The sequence below is a fragment of the Pleurodeles waltl genome, chromosome 3_1, assembly GCF_031143425.1.
Source record: "Pleurodeles waltl isolate 20211129_DDA chromosome 3_1, aPleWal1.hap1.20221129, whole genome shotgun sequence".
Taxonomy (NCBI): Eukaryota; Metazoa; Chordata; class Amphibia; order Caudata; family Salamandridae; genus Pleurodeles; species Pleurodeles waltl.
This window is the reverse complement of record NC_090440.1, coordinates 1,686,452,224-1,686,464,607: the sequence shown is the minus strand read 5'-3', so window position 1 is coordinate 1,686,464,607 and position 12,384 is coordinate 1,686,452,224.

The following is a 12,384-nucleotide window of genomic DNA, read 5'->3' as shown; positions in this document are numbered from 1 at the left end:
TGACTCAGTGAAATAATAAGATGCAAATGAGTACAGCTTCGTGTACAGCTTGCCCAGAAGGCTTCTTCCACTAAATGATGGAATCACATATTATACACCACGCCCATTGCAAAAAAGTAACACATTTTCCCAGATGTCATTGCGTGGAACAGGTGCAAAAAACGAGCAGAGCTTCATAATTATCCAGCCAGGAAAAAAAGGGGGGGTGGTTTCCTCCGCCTCCTTCGCTGCCTGCACATATCCATACAATATGGAAATGGGGGCTCAAAACATTTTTGATTCATAATTAAAACTAAAGATGTCCATACATTCAACACCTCACTGGGATTCCCTACTTTGGGCCTAATTACCAGTTGGTTGGTTCATTCCGACTGTTAGAAATGGGGTCTTTGGTTGGCAGTCAGTTTACCCCCTGTCCAAGCAAGGACCCTCACTCTAGTCAGGGTAAAGGAGAATCACCCTGCTCACCCCCTTGGTAGCTTGGCACGAGCAGGTAGGCTTAACTTGAGAAGCAATGTGTAAAGTATTTGTACCAACACACACAATAACTCAGTCAAAACACTACAAAATGACACAACACAGGTTTAGAAAAATAGATAATATTTATCTAAACAAAACAAGACCAAAATGACAAAAATCCAACATACACAAGTCAAGTTATGAATTTTTAAAGAATATGGGGGTCATTACAACCCCGGCGGTCGGCGTTAATATGGCAGTAAGTACTGCCAACAGGCTGGCAGTACGTACCGCCATATTATGACATAGGAGGGTTGGCTGAAGCCAATCCGCCAATATACCACTCCGACTGCCATGGCAGTAACAGTCACTGGGCTGGAGATATCCATCTCCAGCCCGGCAGCCGCCACTGTTCCGCCTGCAGGATTATGACCCCCACCTCTCCAAAGTACCCCCACCCCTCCCATACATTCACCCCTTCAGACACACACACACACGCATACACACACCAATTCCCACATGCTTCCACGCATGCATATATCCATTCACACACACATCCGTACACACTTTCAAAAATACACGCAGACACCCATTCACATAACACAACATAAACGCACTCACACCTCCATACATGCACACACGCATTCAACACACAACACACACCTGCATCCACTCACACACATTCACCCCCCCCACACACATCACCCGCCACCCCCTCCCCTGTCAGAGACCCGACTTACCTGTGTTCAGAGGGTCCTCCGGCAGGAGATGGGACGGGGCGCTGCTGCCACCAGCAGCGCCCGCCAGCAGAACACCGCCAGGCCGTATTATTGGTCATAATACCGCTGGCGGCGGTCTACTGGCGTGGCACTGCTGGTGGCAGCAGGGCCACCTTACCACCATCCACCGGCCTGGCCACAGCCAGATTTCTGCTATTCTTGTGGCAGAAATCCAGCTGTGGTCATAATACAGTGAACGGCTGGTAGCCGTGGCGACGGTCTTTTGGCGGCCGTTGCCGCAGCGGTAGGCGGTTTTTACCGCCAATGTCAAAATGACGGCCTAAGAGACTTAGGGGGTCATTCCGACCCTGGCGGTCATAGACCGCCAGGGCCGGGGACCGCGGATGCACCGCCAACAGGCCGGCGGTGCATCCAGGCCAATTCTGACCGCGGCGGTAAAGCCGCGGTCAGAAAATGGAAACCGGCGGTTTCCCGCCGGTTTTCCCCTGGCCTGAAGAATCCTCCATGGCGGCGCTGCAGGCAGCGCCGCCATGGGGATTCCGACCCCCTTCCCGCCAGCCTGGTTCTGGCGGTTTTGACCGCCAGAACCTGGCTGGTGGGAACGGGTGTCGTGGGGCCCCTGGGGGCCCCTGCAGTGCCCATGCCAATGGCATGGGCACTGCAGGGGCCCCCTAACAGGGCCCCACAAAGATTTTCAGTGTCTGCATTGCAGACACTGAAAATCGCGACGGGTGCCACTGCACCCGTCGCACGCCTTCAACTCCGCCAGCTCCATTCGGAGCCGGCTTCATTGTTGAAGGCGCTTTCCCGCTGGGCCGGTGGGCGGCCTCCTGGCGGTCGCCCGCCGGCCCAGCGGGAAAGCCAGAATGTGCACCGCGGTCATTTGACCGCGGTGCGGACATTTGGCGGCTCCCGCCGGCCCTGCGGTTACCGCGGCCGGCGGGAGTCGGAATGACCCCCTTAAACCTTTTAGAAAACAGTGAGAACGTTATTAGTGTACAAAAGTACCTGGATACCGTCAAAATAACACCGCAAGGGCGAGTGTGCGTTGGAAAAGGCCAGCGATGCGTCGATTTCTCACTCGCATGCAAGACCATGCGTCGTTCCTCCTCCGGACAGGCACCTCGGCTCCGGGCAGGCTTTGTGTTGTTTTTCCGCGCCCAGTGATGTTGCATTGAACAGCTGTTCGCACAGTCTCCCAAAACCGCGCTGCGTGGGTTTTGCGTCGTTATCAGCTTCCGTTACCAGATGTTGTGCATCGTTTCTCCAGCCATGTTGCATCAATCTTCCAGCCACGATGCAAGTGGAGCATTGATTTCAGCTATGAAGCTGGCGGCGCGTTGTTTATCAGCCGTGTCACGGACGGTGCAACGAAAAGTTCCCCGCACAGCGGTCTGTGCGTGGATTTTCAGTCTTTGTCTGCCAATTTCACCTTTCAAGGGCCCGGGAACTGGATAGGGCTCCACTTGGCAGGGCAGGAGTCTCTGCAGAGAGTCCAGGTGCTAGCAGCAGAAGTCTTTGATGGCCCTGAGACTTCAACAACAGGAGGCAAGCTCAGTTCAACCCCATGGAGATTCTTCACAAGCAGGAATGCACAACATAGCCCAGTCTTTGTCCCCTTTCACAGGCAGAAGCAGCAACTGCAAGATAGCTCCACAAAGCACAGTCAAAGGCAGGGCAGCACTTCTCCTCAGCTCTTCAGTTCTTCTCCTTGGCAGAGGTTCCTCTTGATTCCAGAAGTGATCTAACTTTCAGGGGTTTGGGTGCTGCTCTTCTTATACCTTTTCTGCCTTTGAAGTAGGTCTACTTCAAAGGAAAGTCTCTCTTGTTTGTGAGATCCTGCCTTGCCCAGGCCAGGCCTCAGATACACACCAGGGGGTTGGTGCTTGCATTGTGTGAGGACAGGCACAGCCCTTTCAGGTGTAGGTGACCTCTCCTCCCCCCTCCTAGCACAGATGGCTCATCAGGATATGCAGGCTACACCCCAGCTCCCTTTGTGTCACCATCTAAAGAGAGGTGCAAACAGCCCAACTGTCAAACTAACTCAGACAGGGAATCCACAAACAGACAGAGTCACAGAAAAGTTTAAGCAAGAAAATGCCTACTTCCTAAAAGTAGCATTTTCAAACACACAATCTCAAAACCAACTTCACTAAAAGATGTATTTTTAAATTGTGAGTTCAGAGACCCCAAACTCCAAATGTCCATCTACTCCCAAAGGGAACCTGTGCTTCAATAATATTTAAAGGCAGCCCCCATGTTAATCTATGAGAGAGATAGGCCTTGCAACTGTGAAAACCGAATTTGGCAGTATTTCACAATCAGGACATATAAAACACATTAGTATATGTGGCACCTTAAACATTCACTGCATCCTGCCCGTGGGGCTACTTAGGGCCTACCTTAGGGGTGTCTTACATGTAAGGAAAGGGAAGGTTTAGGCCTGGCAAGTGGGTACACTTGCCAAATTGAACAGGCAGTTTAAAACTGCACACACATACACTGCAGTGGCAGATCTGAGCCATGTTTACAGGGCTACTAATGTGAGTGGCACAACCAGTGATGCAGGCCCACTAGTAGCATTTGATTTACAGGCCCTGGGCACATCTAGTGCACTGTACTAGGGACATACAAGTAAATCAAATATGCCAATCATGAAAAGCCAATTACACATACATTTTACGTAGGAACACTTGCACTTTAGCACTAGATAGCAGTGGTGAAGTGCCCAGATTAACCAAAACAGCAAAAACAGAGTCCAGCACACATCAACAACCTGGGAAACAGAGGCAAAACGTTAGGGGAGACCACACCAAGGATGCCAAGTCTAACACTGACCCATGCATAAACCCCTGTTTCGGAGGGGTCGGAATTACAAGTATTTAACGCATCTGACATTTTTTTCGGATGTGGTGAATATCTCAAGGTTCGTTATATTTCGGAAGGTAGAATCTGCTGAAAATTAACAGGGGAAATATGTACACTAAAAGCAGCATGTGATTCTCCACAAACTCCTAATAGATTCTACTACTTATCTCATCCGATAAGATACATATAAATAACGTATCCTGTGGTATCGTTATTAATCAGGTGTGCTTATTAGCACCTATACTTTTAATCAGGCCCTTCATGTTTTAAGGCCTAGTAGTTCTAAAATTCACACTGAGATGCATCCAACGGGGAATGAACCCTTGCTTCCGTTTCCTGTGCGTTGCCATGTATTGCTCTTGTCATGTTTGAGAAGTCATCAGCTCCAAAAGCACCCCTTGCGTATTTGCAAAACATTGACTGGTGTTTTTCGGATGCTTGCTTTATGTGTGTCCCAGTGTCTCCCGATTATGTATGCATGATTAAATGAAACTACTACTGCCGCATGCATTAATTAACATTTGGCATAGTTGACTTTTTTATTCACATCCCACATATTTGTATCGTTAACTTTCCCATTGTCGCCTGTTTTGTTTGGTATGCAGTCTTTATCACGTAGTCTTTACCACGCAGAACTTTACCATGCAGCAAAGTACGAGGTAAATAAGGTAAGTACCAAGCAGTCCCCTTTTTGGTACTTTAACGCACAGGTAAGTAAATCTATGTATTTTATGCATTCCTATCATCTGGTGGTGCTTGTGACAGATACAAGCATCCTAGGGTGGGGTGCTACGTTGGATCAGCAGTTAGTTTAGGATCGTTGGCAAACCTCGAAGGCGAATCACTCATTCAATTGGAGGGAGTTGTTGGCAGTGGACAGATCCCTTAATCATTTTCAACCTCTTCTGTTAGGATGCAATGTGTTGGTTCACTCCAACAACACAGTGTTATATCAGTCATCAGGGCAGTACGCACAATTGCTCAATCTGGTGGCTGGCGTGATTGCATGTTGGGCAGAGTGTCATCCGCAGTCTATACGAGCTGAACATATCAGGGGGCTGAACAATGTGTTAGGGAACTCCCTGAGTCAGACATTTCCCTCTTCCTTGGACCTGAGGTTATGTCCTCTGGTGTTTCGGCTGATTTGCAGGAAGTTCGGATGTCCCCGTCTGGATCTGTTCTCTTCCAAAAGGAACTCACTTCTACCCCTGTTCTGTTCCAGGAGTCCAGGGGTGGGAGCCTGGGGTGGATCCCTTGTCCCTTCGGTGGCCTCAGGGGCTTCTTTATGCTTTCTCTCTCTTTCCTCTCATTCCACCTTTTCTGCTGAAGGTCTGGCTGTAAGGGGCTCGAGTGGTGGCCGTGCTCTCTTTTTGGCCTCGTCAAACCTGGTTCCCATTGCATCAGAACCTGACTGTTCTTCCTTGGATTTTACTGCAGGATCCCTTGCCCTTGCAACTCCTGGGTCCCAGCCTGCCAGTTCCCTTGACGCTTGAGGTCTGGTTGTTAAACGGATAACTTTGTTGAAGTAAGGATTGTCAGATCATGTTGTTTCTGTGGTACAAAGTTCACAGAGAAGGTCCATGCTCTCCTATTCTGAACATTGGGTTCATTTTGTTTCCTGGTGTTTCCTTCACAGCTTTTCTCCTGTCCGATTTCTGCTGTTGTACAATTTTTTGTGGATGGATTTGGGAAGGGTTATGCGCTTTCCACCTTGAAAGGTCAATGGCTGCTATCTGGGCTTTTCAGGACCCTGTCTCTTTGTCCACGTCTGCTGCCTCTTTGGTGTCTTGATTATTTTGCAGCTTTGTTTTCTCCGCTCCTTTGGTGTGGTCTTCTGTTCCTTTGTGGGATCTTTCATTGGTTCTTTGTGCTCTTCAGTCTGCTTTGAGCCTCAGTGGATCTGAAATTTCTTTCTTTTAAAGTTGCCTCTCTGGTGTCTGTGACTTCTGACAGACGTTTGGCGGAATTTACTGTTCTGCGTAGTTACCCTCTGTTTCTGCGGTTCTTGGATGATGCTGTGTTTCTGTGCCTGGATCCTGGGTATTGGAAAGTACCCTCTTTCTTGGCATGGCTACCCTCATTTTCTGCCTGTTGTCAGTATGTTTGACTATGTTCACTGGGATCCTGCTAACCAGGACCCTAGTGATTATGCTCTCTCCCTTTAAACTTGGTTACTTGAACCACTTACACCCCACACTTGGCATATTAGTATCCCATGTAAGTCTCTAGTATATGGTACCTAGGTACCCAAGGCATTGGGATACCAGGGGATTCCCATGGGCTGCAGCACTTATTATGCCTCCCAAGGGGAGCCCATGCAAAGTGTATCTGCAGGCCTGCCATTGCAGCCTGTGAGACAGGGTCCCAGAACCCTTTTCACTACAGGTCTTTGCACCTAGTCACTGTAAGTTACACCCACGACAGGTCTTCCTAGCCCAGAGGGCAGAGTGCAAGTACCTGTGTGTGAGAGCACCCCTGCACTAACAGAGATGCCCCCGCAAACTCCAGTTCCATTTTCCTGCACTTCGTGAGTGCGGGGACGTCATTTTATGCGTGTATTGGACATAGGTCACTACCTATGTCCAGCTGCATAATAGTAACTCCGAACCTAGCATATTTGGGATCAAACATGTCAGAATCATACCCCAATACTGTTACCAGTTTTGGAAGCATGATTCCATGCACTCTGGGGCTCCTTAGAGGACCCCCAGCATTGGCCCTACCTGCCTCCTGGGGTTTTCCGGGCAGCCCAAGTTGCTGCCACACTTCAGACAGGTTTCTGCCTCCCTACTGCTTGAACAGGTCAAGGCCAGGAAGGCATAATGAAGGATTTCCTTTGGGAGACGGGGTAACACCCTCTTTGGAAATAGGTGTTACATAGTTTGGGAAGGATAACCTCCCCAAGCCAGTTGTATGCTTTGAAGGGCACATTTGGTGCCCTCCATGCATAAACCAGTCTACACTGGTTCAGGGACACCCAGTCCGTGCTCTAGCACGAAACTGGACAATGGAAAGGGGATTGACTACTCCCCTGTCCATCACCACCCCAGGGGTGGTGCCCAGAGCTCCTGCAGAGGGTCCCTGGGTTTTGCCATCTTGAATCTAAGGTGAGCAGGGGCCTCTGGGAGCATCTGTGTGGCCAGGTCAGGCAAGTGACGCCAGAGCCCCCTCCTGATAGGCAGTCACCTGACTAGGTGAACAATCCCCCTTTCAGGGCCATTTAGGCTCTTCCTCTGGGGTGGGTCCTCAGATTCGGCTTGCAAGATTCCAGCAGGGCTCCTCTGCAACCTATGCTTTGACTTCTAGCCACTGGAACTACAACTTGACCCTCCAGCAACCAAAAATCTGCATCCACGACGAAGACTGTGCTTGCAACATTGTTTGCATGGCTCCTTCGAGCTTCTGCAACATTTCCTCAGCTGTGCATCCTCTGAGGACAGCAAATCTTCAGTCTGCATGAGAAGGAAGAAGGAATCTCCCTTAGAGTGAAGGAGTCACTCCACTGCATCTGCAGGCACCAACTGCAACAACGACCAGCTGTGTGGATCTCCTCTCATCCTGAGCTGCGTGGATCCTGCATCACGGGTGGTGGTCCGGAGTAGTCCTCTTGGTCCTTTCTGCCAGCTTTCCAACTTTAGTGGAGGTAAGCCCTTACCGTCCCACACAGGACAGTACCACGTCTCTTGCAGCTACCAAGTCTTGTTGGCATCTCCTCCGAGGGATCTTCAGGCTCTATGTAGCCCCAGCCCCCAGCACTCCATCCTGTGACACACAGCCCTCTGTGTGCTTCTCCTGGCGGCGTGGGACCCTTCTCTAGTTGTGCTGTCTGGACTCATCTGCGACTCCTGGTTCCTCTTCCAGTGGGTCTCCTGTGGGGGCTGCCTTTTCTTCTGTGGATTCTCTGCTTTGCTGAGGGTCCCCCCTAAGTTTCCCCCATGAGTTGAGTCCTCCTGGACCTTGCTGGTCCCCGGCAGCTCCCCTTTTGCCACAATTTCTGCCTTTGCCAAGGCTTGTTAGTGGCTTTTCCACTCAACTGGCTGCAATCACCCATCTGGCGTGGAACATCAACTGCATCCTCCAGGAACTCTTTACTGACTCCAGGGCTGCATTGCTGACTGTCTTCATCCCACTGTCAACCAACTCCTGCAGCCACAGCTGGATGGATAGTAGCTCCTACCCCCCCTGGACTCTTCTGTGACTTTTGGACTTGGTCCCCTTCTTCCACAGGTCTTCCTCTTTAGGAATCCACTGCTGGTTTCTTGCAGTCTTGTCTAGGTGTTGCAGTTTGGGGAACATCCAGTAACTTACTTAGGGCCAGATGTAGCAAATAAAAAATTTGCGAGTTGCAAAGTGCGAGTCAATGCGACTCGCAATTTGCAACTCGCAAATTGGTATGCAGTATGGGGTCGCAATGACCCACCTCATCAATATTCATGAGGTGGGTCGCAAATTGCGGCCCCATAGCGAATATAGGCACTCGCAAACATGGAGGCCTGCTGTCGTCAGCAGACCTCCATGTTCGTGACTGCTTTCAATAAAGCAGTTTTTTTTTTTTAAGTGTAGCCCGTTTTCCTTAAAGGAAAACGAGCTGCACTTAAAAAAAACCGAAACCTTTAGTTTTGGTATTTTTTCAGGGCAGGGAGTGGTCCGTTGGACCACTCCCTGCCCTGAAAAAATATTTTGGGGTCCATTCACAAAGTGGAAGGGGTCCCATGGGGACCCCTTCCAAATTGCGAGTGGGTTACCATCCACTTGAAGTGGATGATAACTGCGATACCATTTGCGACCGCGTACGCGGTCGCAAATGGTATTGCATACCACTCAGACTCGCAAATAGGAAAGGAACACCCCTTCCTATTTGCGATTCTGAAATGCATATTGCGAGTCGGTCCCGACTCGCAATATGCATTTCTGCATAGCAAAGAGGCATTTGCGCCTCGCAAACGGCGATTTTCGCCGTTTGCGAGGCACAAATCCTTTGCTACATCTGGCCCTTAGTTCTTCCTGGTCGCTGGGGGGTGGGGAAGGCACTGTGGTACTTACCTTTGGGGTTTCCTAGTATTCGAGCTCCCCTCTACACAGTCCACTTACCTGGGTGGAGGTCCTGCATTCGCTTTCCATTTTCTTAGTGTATGGTTTGGGCTCCCCCTAGGGTCACTATTTATTGCTACTTGCACTAGTTTCTAACACTTTCAATGCCTATTTCTGATTATTAGTGTACATACTTAGGGGCAGATTCATGGAAAGTGGTGCTGCACCGAGTGCAGCGCCACTTTCCCTGCGCCCCCCTAACACCACCATGTGTGCGCCGTATTTAAAATACGGTGCACCACGACGCAGGGAAGGGCCAATAGTGTCATTTTTCATGACACTATTTATGTACTCTGCAGGAGCAGTGCCAAAATATTGGCGCTACTCCTGCAGAGTTCATAGTAGCCGATTATAAATAATGGAAGCCCCCTTTTAACGCCTGCTATGAGCAGGCATTAAAAGTGCCATACAAAATGACGCAAGGAAATCTCTTAGATTTTCTTGCGCCATTTTTTCAGCCCCCCTGGCCAAGGCATAATGTAGAGCAAAGGGTGACAAATTCGCGCAATGCATTCATTGTGCCACTTTGTAAATATGGTGCTAGGATTTGGCCTTGTTGGGCCACATTAGCGTCAATAAAAATGACGCTAATGTGGCACAAGGTGGTGCTAGGGGCTTATAAATATGCCCCTTGGTGTGTTACCTACTATTAGAGGGTTGCCTCTCTAGTACTTTTTGGTATTTGTGTCAGTAAAATAAAGTACCTTTATTTTTGTAACACTGAGTGTTTTCTTTCGTGTGTGTAAGTACTGTGTGACTACAATGGCACTGCATGAGCTTTGCATGTCTCCTAGATAAGCCTTGGCTGCTCATCCAGAGCTACCTCTAGAGAGCCTGGCTTCTAGACACTGCCTACACTGCACTAATAGGGGATACTTGGACTTGTTATTAAGTGTAAGTTCCTTAGGTACCCACCACACACCAGGCCAGCTTCCTACATTAAGTATCCCCTATTAGTTTAGTGTAGGAAGTGTCTAGAAGCCAGGCTCTCTAGAGGTAGCTGTGGATGAGCAGCCAAGGCTTATCTAGGAGTCATGCAAAGCTCATGCAGTACAACTGTAGTCACACAGTACTAATAGGGCATACCTGGTATAAGGTGTAAGTACCTTAGGTACGCACCATACACCAGGCCAACTTCCTACACTGGGTTTCTTCCTAAGGTTACTTCCTGCTTCCATTCTTCACAGGAACTTATTTTGCCTAGACTCTGTCCTTCTCGTGAGGAGCAATTACTGCACACCTCGGATGTGAAACATGCCTTGCCTGTTTGTTTTGCCCGCACAGCCCCTTTTCGTGCTTCTGACAGCCTTTTTGTAACTTTTGGTGTTGCTGATCAAAGGAAGGGAGACTCAAAATTGACTATCAGTCGCTGGATTACGGACACAATTCCTCTGGTTTATAAGGGTGCTGGTTTGCCTTGCCCAGTGCCTGTCCAGGCACGTTCCACTAGAGGTGTCTCGGCCTTTTGGGCTGCCTTTAATGGTGTTTCCCTGGAAGAAATATGCCATGCAAGTACCTGACCATCTGAGCCTACATTTATTAGGCACTATCATCTGAACTGCACACAGCCTCCTCAAGCAAATTTTGGCTGTGGTGTTCGGCAGGCCATCGTTGGGGCTCCCTCGGATTTGTTTGTGGTTGTTGTTTTTATTAAATCACTGCATCTTCACTGGGCTGTGTTGAGTGACTTTTCGTGGGTCTTCCTTGCTGTGTGCTTTGGTATTCCTCATGTTGTAAGAACTGGGTCGAGGACGAGGGACGTAGAGGTAATGCCTTGATTACTTACATGTAATCCTCATTACTCTTAGTCCTACTCATCCTCAACCCAGTCCTGCTTCCCACCTACCCTCCCAGGAAGTGAACCAGAGCTGTAAGTGTTTTATGCATGGACTGGAGGGTGGGTGGGGCTAGGGAGCATGTCCCATTTTGTTTCCTGTCTGGGAGAGACAACCTAATGTTGTAAGGGCTGGGTCGAGGACGAGTAGGACTAAGAATAATGAGGATTACTGGTAAGTAATCAGGGCCTTAGGGGTTTTTAGCCTGATGGCATGGATAGAGATGAAGGGAGGTAAGGGTTTATAGGGTTCAGGGGCGGATGGAGGTAATGCAATGTCAGCGTTTTTTTGGGTTCAGGGGAGGGTAGAGTTAATGGGAGTTAACAGTTTTTAGAGGGATTGAGGGGGATTACTCCACCAAGAAAATTATGTATACAAGCGCACACACATATCAAACGTTCGACCTGCATTGCGTGATGAAGGCACTCGTTGTTATGCCCTGTACGGTATTATAGCATGTCATAAAGGTCAATGTGTTGTAATACCCGTGGGGGAAAAGGCTTGCAGCGTAAAGCCCAGCGCTGTAGCGTCTGATCCTCGTTTTCCTTTGTGTAATGAGACTTTCATTTCACATCCTGTTTTATTTGGAAGGGTATGTTTCATTCTATTAAAGAAGCACTGGAACATTTTCCAGACCCTCTGGATTCCCACCACAAGCATTTCAGATGCACGAAGGCAAGGAAGGCACGAGGAACCTGCGCATAGTCGTGAGCCTGGCGGAGACTGCAGTGGGTTAGGGATGGACCAACCCACCTCTCTCACCTCTAGATGTCTCTCTTTCATCCTCTCTCCCTTCTATCACCATCTCTCCTCTGTCTCACCAACTCTCTTCGCAGTTTCCAACTCTCCTCTCCGTCTGGCTCGCTCAAGCTCTGTCCCGCCACCTCTCTCTGTCACACTCTCTCATGTCTCCTTCTTTCTTCATCTTCCTCCTGTTTGTGTTTTCCCACTCATTCTCTGTTCTCTCGCTCCCTTCTCTCTCTGATGCTTCTTTCTCCATTTCTAGCGCCATATTTTTGCCCCTGCCTATGTTCTCACTCTCTCCATCTTTCTCTCCTATTCTCTGCATTCTACCCCTGACTTTGCCTCTTTCCTTCTATCGCTCTTAGAGGCATAATAAAAGAAGACATTGAGGAAAAGCCAGGCCCATTGGCTCTGCCAATTCTTGTTCCTAGTGGAATGTGCTCTTTTATTACAACTGTGGTGTTTGCTGGTGAATAGGACAATTTTGTAGCCTGTACAGTCAACCTCGCCATTACTCCTTTGTTACTAATGTCCACAGCATGTGGGAAGCATGTGCTACAAAAATAGTTCGTTTTCCTGCTGTGTTTTGTTTCTTGAATATAGTACCCAAGTACACTTATGAAATCTAAAGTATGTAATGCCCTTTC